Source organism: Camponotus vicinus, unplaced genomic scaffold (genome assembly GCF_025532165.1).
Source record: "Camponotus vicinus isolate PSW18456_S1 unplaced genomic scaffold, iyCamVici1.0 SCAF_11, whole genome shotgun sequence".
NCBI classification, from domain to species: Eukaryota; Metazoa; Arthropoda; class Insecta; order Hymenoptera; family Formicidae; genus Camponotus; species Camponotus vicinus.
In genome coordinates this window covers 14,348,561-14,370,865 of record NW_028141947.1, presented here as the reverse complement: position 1 = coordinate 14,370,865, position 22,305 = coordinate 14,348,561, and the positions used below count along the sequence as shown (strand labels likewise).

At 38.6% G+C, this 22,305-nt stretch overlaps 2 protein-coding genes across 6 annotated transcripts in view; one reads left to right on the top strand and one right to left on the bottom strand.

Annotated features, from left to right (window-relative positions):
* The window catches only part of Sema1a (semaphorin 1a), a 366,157-nt gene that overhangs the window by 8,712 nt on the left and 335,140 nt on the right, over positions 1–22,305 (bottom strand). The window lies entirely within an intron of this gene.
* LOC145961363 (uncharacterized) overlaps positions 1–22,305 on the top strand; it is a 49,430-nt gene that overhangs the window by 350 nt on the left and 26,775 nt on the right. The window lies entirely within an intron of this gene.

Genomic DNA, 22,305 nt, shown 5'->3' with positions numbered 1-22,305 from the left:
ATATGTATAAATCGACATGCGTCTATATATGTTAAGAGATATATGTCAATTCATGTACGTCATTCCTGTCTCCGTGTGTATCTGATGAAGAGACAGTTTAGACGATTGTCGATTTATGAGACAACTTTATTACTATTATTATTGCAAAATAGATGCGCGACGCATTCGATTCTTCGCGCAATTTGTTTGTAATTTGTTTATATAAATTCTGATAATTATATAAATTCTGAAATTTCTATTTATACGACGTATACGTACATTCTTTTATATACATACATTCTTCATGTATGATTTGAAGATTGAATCGTGTTAATCTTTGCTCGCATCAATCAAGTATCGATACGTTATTTAATGATAACGATATCGAGGCATTTTTATTTTAATTTTTTCTTAATTTTTTTTTTCAAATTTGCACCATTATTAATGTAAATTAATATTAAATATTGAACGTAATTACTATTGCATGTTTGAAAAATATAAAGTATCATGCACTAATGAAGATATTTAGGCGATAAAACAGCATCGTAAATATTAATTTGAAACTACATTATATGTCTTATATAAGAACGTATGTCTCTTATGTAAGAGCTACTTTTATGTAATATCGTCTGAAAATCTTTCAAGATCTGTCTAGACTTCAAAAATGACTCGGTTAATCCTTCTAATCATATATGAATGAATTGACTGTTTAATTTCAATCATACATGAATGAATTGATAATTTAATCAATGAAGAATGCCCTCTCTTTCATGCTCTGACTTTACCTAACTAATCTATGATCTAGAATCCATTTTTTCTTAATTACAACATGATTACTTTTACACGAGTCACCTTTTTATATTTATTAGACGATCATTGAATTGTCCCCGCATTTATTAAATACAGGAGAGTTTGTAGATGATATAATTTAAGTTTCACAACTTGATATTGAAGTGATATTGACGAAAATCACTTCAATATCAAATCTCATAAATAGTATACATAACGAGATCTAGAGAACACGAGACTTTTGTTTAATAACATCGTCATACGATGAAATTCCAATCGTCTATACAGATTGAGAAAAATTCAAATCTAATGTTTATAGAAGATATTTATTAAAGAATTATATAAAATGCAAACTTTCTTATATTCTTCTCACACTAGGCCATCGGTAGCCGAAGTAAAAGAGATAATCAATATTTATCATATATTTACGTGTGTAATTTCTGGAAATTAGCTGAAAATTATCTCTTTTCCACACGATTCGCAATTAATTTAACTAATCTCTCAAGATCTTTACTTTATTAAAATTTTCTATAAAGTTTTTTTGTTCTACTTTTGGAAATAGATTTAATTAATATATTTTGTCATAAGCTGCCGACAATAAAATGATATTATGCATTAATTGCATATAACTCTGCGTATAGTACGCTTGAAAATTAATGATGCTTCAAATTAAGGCGTAGAGGACAAAGTTTACGCTGCAGTGTTAAGAAATAGCTGAAAAGCCACTATGAAAATTCGTGGGTATTCTCGAATTAGATTTTGGTCGAAACGCTGACGATTATCCCGACACGCCCTCCAATCATTTGATTCACGGAGAAGCCTCGGACCCTCCTTCGCTATAGTGAAATTTTGATGTTTGACGTTTGTCTAGGGGCTGTAAATTTCCTCGAATCATATAAGGTCAACGTCCTCCTTCTTGACATTTCTTAACTTCTTGTATTACGCGTGTAATATGGAAGAGAAAGCAATATTGCCTTTTTTTAGCAACTCTTGCTCTTCTGTCATTTGCGATATGCAAGCGTACATTGTTACATCATTAAATTAAGGATCAATTTTTAAAAAATCATATTATTAATAATACATTATGTTATTATTAATAATGGAATGATTCTGTATAATAACAAAGACAATAATGTCAAGAAATTATTGAATTAATTTATTTCTTGAAAATGATACTAAGAGAATACCTCGGCATTTCCGATCGAGATCCTAGAAATTTATCGAGAATTTTCATATGAAAATTAACGAGATACGCGAGATACGCGAGATACGCGAGATACGCGTTGCGTATAAAGAGAACGGCTGACAGAAATACTCAAACGATGGCACCGCGTATGATAATCTTGACAATAATCTTGGTTGAACGATGGTTATGGATAAGTAGATCGGCTTAAAATTTCAACCGCGGCTTCTCATCAAACCGCATGAAAGACCGCAAAAGCGTGCGTGCGCAATTTCGCGGTCATTATTCGCGCGACTGAAATCGGCGTAACGGTCGACGGTGGATACGAGTCTTTTTCCGCATCGCTTATGAATCCTCGATCGACCGCGCGTCTCCCTGATAAATGAAGTCGCGGAAATCGGCCGCTCCGAAAGAAAGCGACGAGCGAGGAGCGAGGAGCGAGCGGCTTCTTGCGTAAGGACGCGGACGAAGAAAAGGGACCGGCGCGGCGCCTTTTCGCGCGTATCACGCTCGTGAGTGGCTCCGGTAGCCAGTCGCATGCTCGTTCTGTTAATTGTCGCCAATTAACGAGGTACACCTCTCGCCGGCGTCTCATCTTGCTTTACCGGCCACCTCCTTATCGGCTCTATTCAGGATCGCCGCCGTCTTTTCTCTCCGCCGGCTCGTACACCCTGACGAGCAGCGGTAAACCATCGTTCGCGCTTTTGTCGGCATAACGCCGCGTCATCCCCGCTAATCGTCACGAAAAGTACGCCGCGTTTATACGACGTCCTCTCGACGATAAAGACCGCTACTGGCCGCGCGAGAGAGTGAAACGCGCCGCGCGAGCATCAATCTTTGTACCGATTTCTTTAGCCGAGCGGCCGTTCTAGCCGCGGCGGGATCGGTAATACGAGTTTAGTTACCTATCGCATCGGGATTCCGGCACCGAAATCGTCGCTCGTTAGCGAAGTACATTCGCGTTAGCGAGGTACCTTAGCCGAGAAGCCTGCGAGCGAAGAGAACACCCGGGTTCTTTTTTTTTCGGAGCGTTCGCCAGCTTATTTTCAATTTTGTGCGCGGCCGCGAAATTAACTTCTTCCGGCGAGAACGATGGTTATTAACAGCCTCGACCGGCCACGATGTTCCGAATGAATGTACGCGAAAGATTTTAAATCGTCATTTATCAAAAGTTTTGGCAAGTGATTTTTAGCATGTGACTTTTCAGCAGGTTAATTTAATTGATTCCTTTTTTATCGAGCAACGTATGTAATCTTAATTGCTAAGCGATACATTCGAGTTCAGACATCGAAAGAAGACTTTTGTTTGTACACTGAGTATTCCAATGTTTAGATTTATGATGAAAACTACATCTGTCGAAGAATTAACCAGAATGATATAACAATTAGAAACTAGTAGATTTTAATTCTATTAGATTTGATTGATTATAATCGCTCTTCAAACTAATGTTGCAACCATGTTTATAGCCGATGAAAGTCTCGACCAGTAAAAATGCAGGTATATATATTTTTTTAGAATTATTATTGGAAAAAAAACATTTTTCTCTCGAAATACGCGTACAAGTGCATATACATTTAATTAATATAACTAGATTCAAAGTCACGACAATCCGGGTTATGCAATATTTGATTTGAACATCAAAGTATCGAAGAAGCAATCGATTTTAATTGTTACGCCTTTCAACGTCGGCGACAGAGCCGTCGGGCATCGTCGCCTCCGCCTTCACTTTCACTCGCGTTCTCGCGAAGCGAGGTGGTACCGGCGTCATCCTCGTCTCGTGGTGATCCTCGTGGTGCCCTTTTTCTCACGAGTCATCTCCGTAGGTGCCGCGCAAAGTTTTCACGGCGAGAAGTGGCCGACGACGGGGGGTTGGCGATATACGTCTCCCGGTCCGGGCCCGACCGAACGGGCTGACGGACAAACGCACAATGAGAACGCGGAATGCCCCGCAGAGCGAGACATGAAGACGTCACTCAGAAACGGTAACGGCCAGAACACGGGGTCAGGCCGATCTGACCGTCTCGGACTGGCTCCGTAGTACCAGCTGCGTTCTCTCGTCAAGTGAGTCAGCGCCGATTCCTGGCCTCCGTCGCGTCGGAGCATCACCTTCGGAACGAAATTCCTTCCGCGGGTGTGTTTCTATCGAGCTCACGCGACTGATACTCGGTCGAAAGTTATTAAAATTCACACGGTTCATGGTAAACAGAGAAGAATAGTTTCAGAATTGGATCCTGACAACTAACGTCATCGCACATGATAATGAATATTTATTTATGTATACTGACAATGCAAGGAAGTAAAAAAAAGAAATATATAAAGCTTAATGAAGGATAGAGAGAAGAGTTAAAATCAAGAAGAATTAGAGAAGAGATCAATGTAAAAAAATATATAATATTAAAGATATTTCTCTAATATATTTTACCGTTGAAGATGGAGATTATTATAATTGCAATATTAATATATAATAATTAAATAGCAAGAAGTTAAAAAAATAAAAATAATAAATCATAAAAGGAAAAATTGCTTTGTCGTATCCTTAAGCGCATATATGTATACGATTAAATCGAATGAAATACAATGTGAATGTATATAAAATTTTTTCCACTACTCTGTAACATTTGTCATACAATTTTCGAGATGTACGCCAAATGGTTCGTAATCGGATGTAACAAATATTCATTGAACAATGTGCATATTCGCGCTTAACAATCAGTTAACGATTCCGGGAATGTTCGTGTGCTTCGGAAGCATATAAAGCAGAATCTGTCAAATTTTTTCGGAAATTCGACGGCGAGCCCGGCAGGACGCGAGCGATTAACGCCAGGGAGGCGAGATATAAATCTTACGCAATTTAAGCTCGAGCTTCGCGCGGCTGACAATGAATGGCGAAGCGCCATTTCAGCGCTTCGTTGGCTCGTAATGCGGCCGTAAATTAAGTCCCGCGCCGATTGGTCCACGTCCACGTTCCGTGATTTACAAGCGACGACACATGCCCACGTTCGCGATGTCCAGGATATTCGAAATCGTTCGCGTTCATCGCCTATCGTTCTTGTGACATAAGCGTTCGTCCGGACGAAATTTCGCAACGTCTTTGCCGCGCTTAAAAATAAAAAAAAGGCTTCGCGCAAGACCTACATTTACTCGTCTGAGATTTCCAGCGGAATTTTATCACAATCATGCCTGTTGAATGCTCTTGCTTCATCCAATCTCAATCATTTATTTCGCGTACCGTTCATAAAATATACCGTTGTACATTATCGACAATGTGATTCGTGCTTAATCCACCTTCTGTTACGTATTGCATTGAAATAAGAATTCTCAGCGTCTTTCAAATTATTATGGGAAAAGAGTTCTAACATGTCTGCCTTTTAAAAATTTAACTTAATTTGACATTTTAAATATATAGATACTATTATACAGAATAATTCAGTAAGCTGCTAAGCGGTTACAACAAAACTTGATAAGTTGACATTAGCTTCAACAAAGTATTGATTACTAGATTAGCAAAGTGTTTGTCTTGTATAGGCATTAGACTTTATAATGCTTAACAAACTTTGAAACGTGCGACTACATAAATAAGCATGTATTCACATGCCTCTATATGTTTACTCGCTAATTTAGATTGGCAATATAAAATAGTTAATATATGTCAAATTTTCTCTCTTAAAATCTTGGAGGATTTCACGTTGCCAAATGCTAAGAGAATCTGTTTCGACAACCGTGTCATCTGATCTCTCTCTCTCTTCCTCTCTTTTCTCTCTCTCTCTCTCTTTTTTCTTGGCCGGAAGGCTTGCAAATAGTTTCAAGTCGATTTTTCAAAGAGCCGCCTTTACAGGCAAGATGAAATGACGATTATCCTCGTTCTGGCATCTCATGCGGCGCAGGCTACAGACTCTATCTGCAGTTTGAACCGCATTCATACATGGCGCGTCTTTCTTTTAACCACAACAGAGACCCCCTGGACCGAAATAACCCGCCTTATTGTCGCTTTCGAAAACAGCCATCAGCTCATCCGGGTTCTCTCGATGACGGATGCTCTGAATTTTTAGTTTTCCACATTTTGCGCCATGTTTCCTTTCTCTCTTTTTTCCTGGCGTCAATTAGTAGATTTATGAAAGAACGTTGGGAGTTTTTCGTTGATCAAATTGACCATTTCTGACAAAAAACATTCATGACAAAAAAAAATGCAGCCATAGATCATAATTACTTGGTCGCCAAACGATGTTTGTACTTGAGCTAATAATTTCTATCAAATATCAAGTTTTATGTCAGTTTTTGGTCAAAAGAATTCGTCAAGTTTTGACAAGACATTTCGGAATGCAAAGAATTTTAATCAGAACTTCAAAGAGAAACAACCATTTGAAGAAACAACCGTTGCAAGGAAATAGTAGCAAAAAATATTTATATTATTACAATTACATCAGCTTTCTTTTTCTCTCCGAAAATAATTGCAGTTTTAAAATTAACATGTCAATTCTCTATTAAGATAATTATGCAAGTTTCTGCATAATTATCTGCATTTTTTCTATTTTTTTATATTATTTATTTTTTTATATTTTTTCTACTTTTACAATTATTTTCCTTAACTCTTTAAATGACAAATGTGTGTTAAAATAGATAATTTATAATACACAATATATAAATGATATATATTAATTATATACATATAATGTATATAATAATCAAACAAAATAATAATTATATTATTATACACTTGATGAAAATATATAATTCAGGCTCAATAAATTATTAAGTTTTGATGATTAAGATGATTAGAGTGCAGTAAATGAAATGCAATTCGCGAATCTATGTCGCGAGGAAGGATGTTGGATAGATAATGAAATTCACGTCTTCATTCGAAGGTCGCTTATACTTAATCTCAGCAGAGACGACGGTTAATATCAGGCGTTTCCGCGGCTGCCTGTGAATAGAAAGATCAGTAAGTATTAAAAAAAAAAACTGATCATCCTATTCCTGGTTAAATCGAAGATAGAACTACCGACGTTTCTACGGATCGGGGGATACGAGCACAAATCATTATTAACGACTGTTGTAGCGCGACAGCCGTTGTGCATTTCGTGAAATATCGCAAACGGCGGAGTTTTATTTAGCTTTGGTCTAACCTGTGGTCTACGATTCGTCTGTGATTCACGCGAGAGAGTCACGATTATTTCCATAGCTTGTTGAAGAGTGGAGTAGTTATATTTTAGTGGAGAGCTATACTTGAGTATGTTGCACATCGACATTTTGCTGAACGTTGATAAATCTGTCAAGTGGATGAAATGTCATTGGTAACGTGTCATAATGTCATATAAAATACAAATGCGTTTAAATGCAAACGATGAGTTTTAAATTATACGCAGTATCGTACTTTAATAAACGGATGCCGTTACATCTAATCAATGCACCGTTCTTCTGCGCGTGCATAAAACGTGCACATAAAACTTTTCAATAGCTTCATATATCATAAAGCTGCAAAGATCACCGTGACCTCTCAAGAGCTAATTTATTCGCATACTTGGAAGAGATCAACGATTATACGTAGTACATGTATCAAGACGAGAAAAGAACTCTGGCGAGGTGCGAATTGATATTCGCGACACTCGGGCAAATTATTATAGAGAGAAGAAAATTTCAAGCTGAGAAAAGTTAGATGCATCTCTAGCTTAGACAATTATTACACTTGCATACCCGCGTGACTTTGTTGAAATTCACATTTATATCATAAATTAATTAACTTGCGACGTCTTGATTCTTTACGTGCGATAGCTAGTCGCTGGAATTCTTTAGCTATCTTTCCTTATTTATCTTACGTAATCATGTCACGACATAAAGAAATACCTATTCATGTAAATGGAGAAAGGAAAGAGGTAGAGTAGAAACGAGTCATTTTTTTTGAAGGAGGAGAGAGCCCCGAATTTCACGGAATCGCCACGAACGCCTCGCAGTCTCGCGCGGCAGCGGGAATAATTTTAGGTAGAAGGCCGCATCGATTTCGTGGATAGGCGTCCTATCCACGACGAGATGCTCTCTCTGAAACCGTCGGCTCGGTTTATAATAAGGCGCTATAATACGCCGAGGACTCGCGCGCGCGCGCGCGCAGGTGTAAGGAGGTGTCCGGCACCTTAAGGCTTCCAGTAGGGTCGAACGGAGCGGCATATTTCATCCATTGTCGCCCCTCAACTCCGGCGGCGGCACTTTTCAACTTTTTATAGAGATTTTTATACCGCTATATCTATACCGCCTCTTCTACGCGAGCGAGAGTAGCCCGTAGAGGAAGAGGACCCGCGGCTTGCGAGAGAGCGAGAGAGAGACAGAGAGGGAGACGGGAGGGCGCAGGACGCGGAACGAGGGGGAGGGTTCGCCCCATCGTGCCTGAATATGAATATAATAATGAGAACGGGTTTCGTCGTCGTTCCGCTTCTCCGCTTCTCGTCCTTCGGCTTCGTTCACGAGATTTCTCCGCTCATACGAGTTGCTCCTCTCTGTCTCCCTCTCTTCTCTTTTTTTCCTCATTTCTTCCCTGGTTTTTCTCGCTCTTTTTTCCTTTCTCACCTGCGATCCTACGCAGGATACATGTACGCTAGGCATAGTGACAACGACAAAACTGGACGTGTGTCATTGCGGTCTGCTAAATTGCCTCTCTCACGTCGCATCGTGTTCTGCGATGCCGCGATTGCAGGCTCTCTCTGACGCGAATCGATCCGCCGGTTATTGGACGCCCATGTGGACACGCACCTGCTAATGTATCCTCGCGTTGCCGTGCAAACCGTATCATGAGAGAAATGATCGATGTCATGTAGCCGGATGAAAGAGTAGGAAAATATGTGGACGAATGTGCGACGCGATATTTCTTTTAACTTTCTTTTTCATCGTTATCTTCACGTACAAAATATTGTTGTAAAGTGAGCGTTTTTCTTCTAATGCTCTCATCTGTTTACTACAGAAAATAAAAATTTATCCATATACAAGATAAAGGAGCTGTGCTATACGTGTTTGTTCATAAAATGCTTTATACTATAAGCATGTTATAAAGTTAGTGTATTAAGAGTTAACGCGTAGATATAGACACAATTGCATAATATATTCAATAATGCTCAGAATCTCCGAGATAAAGTTAAAGAAACACATATGTCAAAGTGCATGTGTGAGAATACGTATAAGATGTTGAGGTGTAAGGATTAGAAGTGGTTAGAGAACACCTCGTATAAGATACAAAATGCATCTGGATTGTGTTTCACGGAGAGTCCTTGAAAGTTTATTGGATTTAAAATCTACTTTAGAAGGTAAGCCTTTTGATCTACGAATAACTGTAAATGATGAATATATATACAATACAATTGTGAGTCTAACATTTCGTTGATCGTATCACAAATTTTAAAAGCGTCGATTAACTATCGAGAATTCCGGGGTTTTTTCAAAATTTTAGAAAAATTTTCTATCCAATAAAAGATCAGAATATTTTTGCATATCAAGGAAATATTAACCTAAGAATTTAATATTATTTATATGAAAAGTGAAATAGATTTTGAATGAAATATGGTTGTTTATTTCTAATTTAAATTACTTGTTAGATTATTTTTTATGCTCATGCTTTTTTTAAATTAAACAAAAGTTTTAATTCTAATCTGATTTATTTTCAAGATCTTCCCCCATTTCTCCGCAATATAACACTGTTATTAGATTCAAGAAAATTGATCGTTTTCGGACATTCTTCAAATACCATTCATCGCAGCTAAGGAACGATTATATATTTACGTTGTATTTTTTTGTAAATTAATAATCCGATCTTTGTACAAAAAATTTATGTTGAAATCTCCCTCGCCACTTCTGCGGCGTGTCTCTTAAAAATCTACGAACTTATCACAAACGCAAAATAACGAATCGTCTCGTTAATTTTCGCACGCGCGACACTCTCGATAAAACGGAGAACCAGTTCGAAGAGTTCTCGCTTTTACTCGCGTCTTCTCAGGAGGAGCAGCGGCTTCTCAGGAGCTCCCCATCAATTAATTACCCGATTAATCAATGTCAAAGGCGACCGTCGCATGCGCACACAGAGGCATTCGCAGCTTCCCACAATCGCGGCGAGCGTCCTCAGAAGCACAGAGATTGCCGAAAGAGAGAAAGAAAACGATCTTCCTTTTTCATCTTTGCTGTGTCTTTCTCTCTCTCTCTCTCTCTCTCTCTTTTCTCAGGTATAGAGTCGTGCGAGCAATAACAGCGAGTGAAAAAAAAAAGAAAAAATACATCTACCGCGCTGAATCTTCTCTACGAAGATAACGAACGAGAGTCCGATAGTCGGCGCAATCAGAAGGAGAGAGAAAGGTGATGAGAAATTGTTGAAGCGGGGAAAGGCATCGGTACGAAGCGAGAGCGAGAGGAAAGAAGAAGCAAGGAATGTTGTACACAAAGGTGTTGAGGCCAGATAGCAGCGAGAGAGTAAGAGAACCGAGAAGAAAAAGCCGCTGGGAAAAAGGTACGGCCGGAGAGAACAAGCGCGATCTTCTTGGACAGGGCGAATGCGAGAGAGGAAGAGAGAGAGCGACTCGGAGCCCGAGGAACTCGCCGCATCGGTGGAGAGATGCGTGTATACGGTTATCGATATATTACGGGGGGGGGAGGAGAGGGAGACGCGTCGGTGTGCGTGCGAAAGGGTGAAAAGGAGGGACATATTTTATATTTATGGGTATTTGCCGCTACTGTGCTCTCGCGCCGACGGCTTGCGGTAGAGAACTAACCGATCTCCCTCTTTTCCCTCCTTCCGTTTCCTCCTCGCCTCCTCATTCTTTCTCCCTTTCTCCCTCTCTCCTTCGACACGTCGGATATATTCTGTCGCGCCTCTGCAGCCTCTCTCTCGTTCTCTTTCTCGGCTGTCCTCCGTTACCTTCTCCACCTTCGTGGAGTCCTCAGTGCAGGACGCGCAACCGGCGGCCGGACCATGTGTCATCTCCGGTGCCATCCCATATTCCGTTCCTACCATGATATGCTCAAGGCTCGTTCCACGCTCACGCTGGATATCCTTTATAGGTGTACGCGTTTGTCCCACATCTATATATAGACGCGGGGTGTCGTGTACGAGGTACAGCCAGCACTATAAGGATCCCGAGGAGACCAGTCATTGCCATGAACGTCGTACTTACGTCCAAATTTTTCGCGTAGTATATCTTCAGCTAGATACAAATATGTAATACTTTTGCTCAATATAGAATCGTGGGCGTTGAATCGTCCAATTGGAAAAGCCAGATGATGGCGTAAATTTCTTGATTTGCTTTTTGTGATTGCGAGGGATTTTACGCAGGTTTTCAAATTTCTCGCTTGATCCTTTCTTTATCGTAAATCTTGTGAGATAAACGTATATGTGAAGACGCTTTGAAATGCTTTGATTAATTTTATAAATTGTTTTGATTAATTTTATAAGTTTAGATCTAAAGATTAGATATGTAAAGATATATTTAAAATTAATGAAATTCATAGAGTTGTACGAGATGCAATGACCGCGTAGTTCATAATTTATAAATCTGAATGCAATAAATATACAAGATTAACTAGGTGCAAATAGCTGTCATTTAGGAATGTGTTGGAGATACATTAGTGTAAAACGCACATTTGTTTAGATTCGCCAAAGCTAGTCAGCATGGAAATGATTATGTAATCGTATTGCTATGCAAGTTGAAACGCGAAGCTTGAAACCGTAGAACTAGTCGGACATGCTAATTGGTATACTGGGCGAGGTTAATTCCAATGGTTACTTTCTACATCCGTATTTACATTCCTAACTTTCCTCCATCTGTGTTGCAAATTTTATATAATAATTAATAATTTGTGCATATATAAATTTGACTCTGAAGTAAAAAATATGCAGCGTCAGTCTCATACATATTTTGTTTCTTTTATTAAAAATAAATTCCGGCATCGAAATTAAATATCAAAATTAAATATAAATTTCGATATCGAATTTCATGGATTAGAGTCGAATTAAAAGCTCGTATTTATACACTTTGTTTAACGTTAAATCCGAACATTATTCTATTCGAATTTAATAAGATCACTTCAAGAGCCATTAATTACACGAGGAATATCGAGTGCAATCTTAAGTGCAAGATTAATGCTTGCCAAAACAAATCGTATCAACAAGTATAATTCTCTTATCTCAGCAAAGATGCTCACGGTGGACGCGATTTCTTACGAGGACTGTACATTTGTTGGAGTCATCGCGGCACCTCTTCACTCTCCCTCTGCCCCTCTTCCCCCACCTTCCTTTCTATTTCGATTGCTCTCCCCGCGCCCTCCTGGACTTTTAGCTTTTGCATGCGTTTGCCGAAGAATTTACGAGCGTAGTTTGCGACCCGGGCCACCGGGTGCCTCATCCCTTAATTAAGGATTGTGCCACCGATGTGCCGTCCCCAATGTGGATATGTCTCTTCTTCGCATCGCGATCGTGGCTAATGACCTTGACCTCTCCTGCATGCGATAAAACATAGATCGGACAACGAAAAAGTCCGATCTTAATTTTTACTTGACAATGAAGGATGAATATTTATTCATCATAAAATTATTGTAAAGGAATGAAAAATCTTGAAACTATTTCTTGGAAACTTTATATCAAAGAATTGATGAATGTTTCTCAAATTTTGAAATAATGTAAAAATGTCAAAGAAGCTTAGCATCTCAAGAACTTTCGCGGATATCTAAATCAAACTTAATCACTTAAAGACTACTCGCATGTTGTAATTACACTGCTGAACGTGCAGAGATGCCTATATGGTTTTATAATATAAGATAGTGCTAATCATATTTGCACAAGGATATAAATATGAATATAATAAGAAGATAAATTGGGCAGAGATTAGAATGCACATCTTTTTTTCGATACGCTTCGAAAAGCATCGCCGCGCGTTTCTTCGTCAACGGGCGCCTATACTCGCGTGATTCGAATCATCGAATTATCAACATGCGAATCGCTTACCGCCGCCCACGTACCAGCCATCCAGCACTCGCCTGAGAGGAGGATCGAACGAGAAGGGAGATCGTGTCGAGCACACTGAGAGCGTGGATCCTTAATGCGGAGCGACTACGGGCGACGAACCGTGAGCGCCCCGTCTAATGCCTTCTAAAAGCATCCTCCGACGCGAGGGCACGCGGGGGATGAAGTAAGGGCGGCTCGGACGAGAGAAAATACGAGGAGCATTAGCGCGCGCGGTGAAAAGCTACGGAGAGAGGGAGCGGAACTCGAAGAAACGAGACGGAAGTTCGGGGGACGGAAGTAACGTGCGGAAGCATTGTAAAGTAATTTGCCGAGGCGTGTCCAAGATGAGAATCGAAAAGTCCTTCCGTCCTTCCTTATCCTCGTCCACGCGATCTCGGCGACAGGGAGAGGAGCGATGCAACCAACATCCCCCGACTATTACCATGCGACGCTGCCACCCATGGCTGTCGGGCGGATGGATGGATGGATGAATGGATGGGCGGATATGCCGCGCGGTGATGGTTTACCGAAGGGGTGGCTTTATTACGCTCGTCGGTTTTCAGCTCGCCCGGGCGTGAAACGCCGTAGGATCGCACCCGCGGTGACGATTTTGCGGAGGGTACACCGCGAATGAAACGCGGATGATGAAAAATTGCGGTGCGTAATCGAATGGGTTTCGTATCTGTCAAATCGGTCCGTGAATCGTTGCGTCAATTCGCATCTAAAAGTCTATATATTATTTCTTTTTGCATTGTAATTTATATTATATATTTTTTTGGAATTATATAGAGTTTTTTATACACATCTTTTTTTCAAATATCATATATTAATTATATTAAATCTGTATAAAATTATTGATTTATAATTTATATTATCAAATTACATTTACCGTAGGACTTTGCACATAAGTTTTTGTTCATATTCCGGCAACTATGACAAATCAAAATGTTCGAACGTAGATAAAATCTATGCGCATATCGAAGATTTTATCCTTTACAAGATGTCCGATGTCTCATCCTCGGTTTACCCTCTCTTGTGGCTATGGAGACCTAATAACCTCATGCCTGCAACACGCCCTGTCTCTGCGGTCGTCCTTTTTTTGCCCGCACGTTTTTGCCGAAAATATTGGCGCTCTGAAAGCGTCCGTCGAAGCGTTAAGTGATGCAAAGTACAAAAAGATACATTCATTCAGGAAACGAGGGCCGGGAGCCAGCGCGCGCTTCAAAAGGGCGGGAGGAGCCAGACGGGATACGTTAAGTAGCCGTCTCGCACCGCAGGCGTCGGTCGTCAAGGGTCGTGACAAGGTCCTCCAGATGAAATCTCCCTTGGAGAGTTTACATCGCTTTTCCACTAAAGAAACCGCAAAAATGTCACTAATCTGAAGTTCTTTCGTCGACTGTGTTCCATCCAAGAGAATCTTTTTTCCTCATTCCTATTGCCTGATTCCGTTTGTATTGTCCAAATAACACAAATATTATGAGTATCGAAAAAATTCATCATGATATATGTTCACGAGAAAATATAATTTATCATGGTATTAAAGATCATCATTGGTATTAAAGATTCTTCCATCGCAGAAATTAAATTGAAGCAGTTAAAAGCTATTTGGAAAATATATCAAAATTCTACATTGAAAATTATCATGAAAAAAATCTTAGAGAAGAATTAATTTCTAACATCCATGGAATCTGATATGTATTTGCACGATGTGTGTATACGTGTATATTTTTGTTAACAAGATTTAATGAATTTTGAAACTTGTATCCCCCCATTCTACATACTTGAATCTTGCATTCATTGCACGTTGACTAATGAAGAGAAAATCATTAACATCCAAGAATTCTCATTTTATAGTGCTGCAAATGTCATTGCATTATTTTTTTTAAATATTCTTCATTAATCCCGATCATTTTACGAGAAGGAAATATTTTAAAAATCATGTAAATCGGCGAGCACTTAATGGAAATTGCGATCGGATTCGTCGCCGTTGCCGATGATGATGATGACAACCAGTTGCGGTTATTTCGATTGAAACCGGTTTGATTTCGAGCTCGCATCGTATGATCTGCGTAAGACGCCTGTTCAATTATTCCATCGTAAATCTAAGTGTAACGAACCTCGATCCAGCAAAGCAATCCAGGAACCGATACTAATTCTGGTTGATTTGGATGCAACCGTTCATAATTGAGTATCTAGAAAAAGACTAAATGATGGCTATGCACATGCATATTTTTATTTGGCAATAATATCTGAAACTCTTTGTCTCAACTATGTTGCGACAGATGTATCGAAATGATTGCTATCACGAGCGAATACCTTCATTCAAATTGCTACTTTTTATTTATTATATCACTCTCAAACACGAAACTTAAATTTTTTAAGCGATTCGAAAGCTTGAGTCGAGTGCATATAAATGATTTAAAACAAATTGCTTGAAAATGATCGCACTGCTCGTATGCACCGTATGTATTTTAAGTACAATATATATTTACGTGATTAATAATCATAACTATTAATCTCTTTATAATAATTTTAGAATAATCGTTGAAAATAAATTATATCTTATGTTATTATATGTAGCAATCTCGACAAAAAATAAATTTATACTTTTCCGATATAATACTGACAATTTACGATTAATGTTTACATTTATCGTATTGTTAAAAAAATTTTTTAAACGTATGTTTACTGAGTTAAATCACCAGAAGAGAAGTAAATCCGAGACAAATCGATACAGCGATCTCGCTAGACGTCATTCATTGTCAGAGTTAGGTCACGAGTCACGCTAGTCTATGAATGAAATTCAGAACTACGAAGCGGATCACTATCCGAATGATCCTAGATAAGTGACTTAGATTCTCCCGCATCTCGATAACGTCTTTTAACGAACTCTCTTAGCGCGACTTAGCTGAATCACCTGATCGTGTGAGGGGCAACTCCAATACCTCGAGCAGGAAATATAAATTAATTCGGGTCGTTTTAAGGGGCGAAAATCGTGACGTAGTAGAGGGTGGGCATCCATTCAGACTCCATTCATTCGTCCTAGCAGGACTATAAATCCTACGTTCTCGGATTTATTGTCCAGTTCGACGATCCCTTCGTGAGAACCGGACGTATGGCTACTTTTCTCGCGCATCTATTTAATCCTTCGCGTACTTGTTTCGATGCCCGAGCAATAAAATATCACGCTTTCGATCGTAATGATAGCATTCGTGATAGCATAATTATATTCATAGTCCAAGAAAGATAATACAGAATAATGTTTTATTCTATTTTTTCATCTAAAGGAAACATATAAAATATTTTTATTGGCGATAATATATCATTTAACTTATTGAAAAAATACGCTCTTTTTATTATATAATCAATAATCAATAATAATCAATAATTCATTAGATTTTAATAGAAAGAGAGAAAGAATTTTAAAATCTCCTATCACGTTACTAATTGTTGATCGCTTCAATTTTAATTTTATCGATTCTCATCCAAAAGTAGATGAAAAATGAATTGCATCCAAATTATCGCGTCGAGGGAATCTCTCTCCCGCTCCGATTCGCAGATAAAATCTCGGCATTCTATTAGCGGTCCGATCGGAGACGGATCTTAGTTATCTTCGTAGCAATAAACGAGTCGTTTGTCAGTAATTAACTATGCGGGGAGATAATAGAAGTCCCTGGAGGAGCAGTCATGGGGAACCCCCCATGAAGGCTTCACCGCAGCCTGTCAGAACGTTAGGACCGAGACCGTTTTCAGTCGATACTCACTCTCCTCGCACACGTGGCGCAATACGCGCCACAGAGAAAAGGGCCGTTTAATCCCATTGGGAGTGCTAATCTTTGCGCACAGGAAAGATTCCCCTCCCACCCTGCCAAAACCTCATAAACCCACGACGTACTGTAACAATGCTCGGATCGTCACCGTGAAAATAGGCAGTACGATATGTCCAGCTAGCTCGTTCTATCGCCGTTTTCGCAGCCGCCATCGAAGGAATTCCGATGAATAGATTTTATATTACAATTGTGGATTATCTCTCGCGTATATCTTTTTTTTTAATTATTTTTGTCGATTATTCAATAAGAGAGGATGTTACAGGCGGAGAACGAATGATGTAAAATTCATCTTATCACTAGAGAACCATTCATGCGAATGATATATAATTAATATTGTTGGTGAGTGCAAATGTATCTCTTTTTTTAAAGAGATATCCACAGATAAATGAGATTATTGTCTGAGTGTTTCAATCGGTACTTTAATTATTTAGAAAAAGTAGATTATTATTTGTCATGGATGCATATCTGTGAAACAGTTTTGAATATACTTATACATATATATTTGCGGATAGATATATAAATATATATACGGCAAACGCATGTGTGGACGAACTAAGAGAAATCTCTGAACGCGTGATTGGTTCTCTGGCATTTCTCTTGGATGCAGATGGAGAAACCGTCTTCTTGATTCCACCTCGATTCGTGTTCACGGCCTTGTCTCTGATCTCCTTTTCAGAAGATGTCGGAGACAGGTTGACGCTTGAGATGGAATCTAATCTAAAAATGTTTGTGTAGGAAGTCGTTTCCACATTTAGACCTCTGGAATTTCAGTTAATTTTTGATGATTTCATCGCTCGTCTCAACACAAAAATAATTACATCGAGATGAAAATGCTGAAATCCACTTACTAGAGGACAAATATATTTATACATTTAGATTCATATATTTTTCATCTCAAGAATGTGGTTTGAGAGAAAAAGAGAGAGAGAAAAATTAAGACGATGTGGTTTAAGAGCTTTGAAAAGTTAAAAACCGAGGAATTATAATTAAAATATTCTTAAAATGTGTGTCAAACGTTAAATATTATGCTTATCAATATAATATGACAGGCTGAAAAGTGCAACCTGTTGTGGAAAGAATCGGTCAATGCTCGAAACCGGATCAAATGCGATCGATTTCAGAGGAGTATGACGTATCCGTTGCGCGCTGTTGTATCTTTATTCCCGTTTTGTGATCGAATAAAAGAAAAAAAAAACGTTTTCCGTCGGCAGATCGAGCTGCAGCAAAAGGAATCGTCCGCCCGCCTCGAATACTCGAACATGTCCGCGTGCTCTTGGTCAGCTTTCGAGAAACGAGGCGACCGGACAGGTTGACGCGCGAGATGGAATCTGCACCTTAGGGACGCCCGCAGAATGTATTCTATGTGTCGCCGATGTCAAACGGTTAAAAGGCTCTGAGACAAGCCTGGTATCTCGATGTCCATAGCGTCTTACATCCTCCACCCAAATTTCTCTAAAGATTTGGTACAAAGAAAATCGTCCTTTTCAACGCGCTTACGATTGACAGTTGTCACGTTTTCATTTGTAATTTTTTTTTATTTCTTCTTATTTTATCACGATAATTTTTGAAGAAATATATTTTATTTTAGTTTTAGAGAACGCGATATGGACTTTGTAAACATAAATAATTTTCTGTTGATATTGTGATGTAATGACAGAAGGAAAATTCTATTGAAACATCGCATCGGTGAAATTGTGAAAGTCTGACTGTTTTCCTATTCGTGTCCGTACCTGCTTTTTCCCCTGGCTCCTTTACGAATCGATTCATCCGACAGGTAGATCGTGGAATATTGTGTCGAGCTGGAATAATATATTTGTCGCACCTCAATCGAAAAGTTTCACGTCACCATGTCGTCGCATGATTCTCCCCTTTATTTGTCGTATTCTCGTCACGTTTAGTAAGAGCGATTTTTGACCACGTAAACATGTAATTTGATAGGAGATTGCAGGAAAAGTCGTCTTTGTAGAGAAAATTTCGTTTATAGTTTCGAATTTCAGTATTTTTCTGGTTTTCAAAAAATCAGGAGATACAATTGAAAATCAAGATATCAAGAAATCAAGAAAGCAAGATATCTTTTAAAATATATATCACGTAACACGAATTTCTTTTACATGATAAGTGAGTAATTATATAGTGAATAAACTAATAAACTAATAAAAGAATAATATATTGTATGATTATATATCGTAAACGCACACATATCATGCTCTATATACATATAATATTATTATTTCATCGATTTATTCAATAATGCTCATACTTTGATTCGATGAATATAGCATAGATTATTTTAATAAAATTTTTAAAGATATGTATATTTTGAAGATATTTTTCTCAATATGAAAAATATTTTAAAGATATTTTGGGAAAAATAATTAAGAGGGTACAATAGGTTTTAAAAAATCTTAAAAATTCTAAATACTATTGGAATGTTTTGTAAATAAATGATAAAAGAAGAATAGAAATATTTCAACAAAAGCACAGACATTTCCTGCATATTTAGCATGAAAATCACAAATAAAAGTAAACAATTGTCAATTTACGTATGTCAATGATGTCCCAATGGGACATTTATGTCTCGACGGGATTTTTTGAAAAAGAAAGATTAATGTTTGCTTAACACTGGTCCTTTGAAAGCTATATAAAAATTAAAAATGCAGTTAAAATTCTGAAAAAATCACGTTTCAGTTTTTCTGTTTAAATCGACGAGATATTAACATTTAATGTTGACATTTTTAATCAAACATTAGTAAATCATCATTAATCAAATCTGCAAACCACAAATTTGTTCACACAACAATTTTAAATGATTTTTAACTTTTATTATAATATTTAAGGTTAATGTATAATATAGTAAAGGCTTCCATATACACGCAACATAACTTTCATATACTCTCGCGCAATATTTCTCTTTCGACATGCGTGCGCCTTGAAAGAAATTCATAATACGTATAATGCAGAAGAAAGAGAAAAGAAAAAGAAAGAGAAGGAAAAGGAAGATGACCTGTGTATATGTCAGGGCCCATCCGTGTCAGCTCCTAAACAAACTGCGTTTACTCGTCGATCATCGGGCGCCTGGGTAAACAGCGTTTACAGGGCCCGCACAAACGAAAACGCCAAATTGTAACAAACTGATCTATAACTAAATTACACGCTGTACCCGTCCCCTCCGCCCTTTCGTCGCCCTCCGCGTGCAGCTATATAAACACGTCAGCGCACCGCATTGTGTCCGGCTCCCGAATACGGAGATCGAAGCCGCCCCATTGTTAGATCCTCGTTGAAAATGCGATCGCGTCCCATTCTCCGGACGCACGCACACAAGCGTGCATGCGTGTGTGCGTGCAACCTCGACGGGCAGAAGCACAACGAATTCGGTTACCGAGCGATGCACTACGCGACGATTCCAGAGGAATCGCTTTCTTCGTCTACTCCTTCCATTTTCGATTCTTTCCTTTCCTTTCTTTCTCTCCTTTCCTTCTTTTGCGAGTACAATATTGCCACGAGAGCGAGACCAAGTTTGTTTCTTTATGATATAAGTATGCAAATTTTGTTGAACAGTCATTTCAGTAGATTCTTCCTCGACCTCTCATTGGGAATTTAATATGATATTTTATTTTAGAATCCCTTTCAAAATTTTCCTTTTCTTTTAAAATAAGTGGGCGGAAAAAGATTTTCTAAATTCCCAAGAGTTAAAACTTTCTTCAAAAACCCACAGTTTCTTAGAGATTCGGAATATTCTATACCTAACTATTGTATCTATTATATATTGAAAACCACCTTCAAACGCATTCAAAATAGGAAATATTTAAAACAAAATTCTCGTATACAAAAGCTTGTGAAGAATACAATTTATTATGATCGTTAAGATCGATAATGACATTATGAGTGCGTATCATTGAATGGTGGAATGAGGAAGGAAAGATTTTTCTGATAGGTGGTTCTTTTGTTCTCGAAATCGGATGGGATAGAGCTGCGGTGCGGCGAGATTAAACGGAAGCTAGCTAATCGATACGTAATCTCAGTTTTAGCTCCTGGCGCACGACGACCCATAAAGCACGTGCCCAACGCTTCGCGAATATCAATTGATCCCTTTATGAAAAACCAGCTACCAACGCAGAAAATCTTGTTACTCGAGGCACTATCGTATTGTTTCTGATAATACGCGAGCGATTAGCTTACGAACGTTCGCCTATTTATAATCCATAATAGATTTGAAACGAGACAAAAATGTAACTTGACAGAAATTTATTTTGTATTTATTCTACATTTCGAAATATTTTTTTTTCGATCTGTTAATGCCGAGTGAATGAAAGTAATATGAAGTGAATAGGCGAAAATATGCGGAAAGCTATGGAGGCTATCGTTCATTCATCGCAGCGACGCGTTCGACAAGTAATAATGAGATTACTATCCGTGTCTCTCTGGCCGAGTTGGGGCGCTTCGTTGTTCGATCGTAACACATCCGGCCAAAACCGGGGGTTTGGGTAACGAGCTTTACACAGAAATAGACGCATAACGCGCCAGACGATCAAAGGACCGCCCTATTCACACAGTCCACGATACTTAAAGAATCGTCAACGAGCGCCTTTAACCCTTACCAGGAGATACACATTTCTCTTCCCCGATGTATAACGGCCGAACAATATTTTAGTCGCGTATTCGGAAGCAAATAGGTGTGTATATAGCTACCGGTGATAATCCGAGCGAGATCTCGGGGAATCTTTCGGCTCCGCCAATTAGGGTCTCCTCTACCAGAGGGGGTGAGAGGAGGATCCGAAAGGGACGAAGAACGAGTGAACGAAACGAAGGTAATATCTAAAGGAGACAGAAAAACGCGTGTTTCTTCTTCTCGTTGCTGACAACGCGCAGGAGAGAGCTGAGTTTAACGCGACCTTTAACCAATTCATAGGCTCGGCTTAAGCCAGGATTTGTGGTTTAGCGCTGATGGTGTTTACTACCACCACGGTAGATTTAGCAGTTTCTGTGGCAGACCGTCCTTGAACTGCGCCATGTTCCTCTGGCCTAGCTAGGTAGAGATATGTAGAGACGTGCTTTGCGGAAGTATGATAGACGTGACGCCGCTTTTTCCAGTTATGTAACTAATCTTCATTGAAATGAAAGAATGAGATTGTTTGTGGATATCGATTTGAAATACTCTTGAGAAAACTACGGAGAAATGCAGAGGAATGTTTAGAATAAATAAGATAAAGGATAAAGAGAAAAAAATAAACAGATGCTCTTTGATATTTTTCTCGAAAATGCAAATTCATGATATATATTTAATAAAATATGTTAAGTAATGTGAATATTTATGTTTTCATGTATTATGTATTGTTCGTTATTTAAATTTATAAACTGAGAAGAGAAATCTGCAATGATAATAATTTTTTTTCCTATGACTGATACTAATAGAGTTTCGGTGACTCTTCAATACAATAGTTTCCAAATTTCTACGGAATCAGCCGGCTTGACCGCCACAAAGCTGTTGGAAACCAGTTGTCAACGATTTCTAGGCGTGTTGCCATCAACCTAAAGTGTCTCGAGTCCTTGTTGCGGTT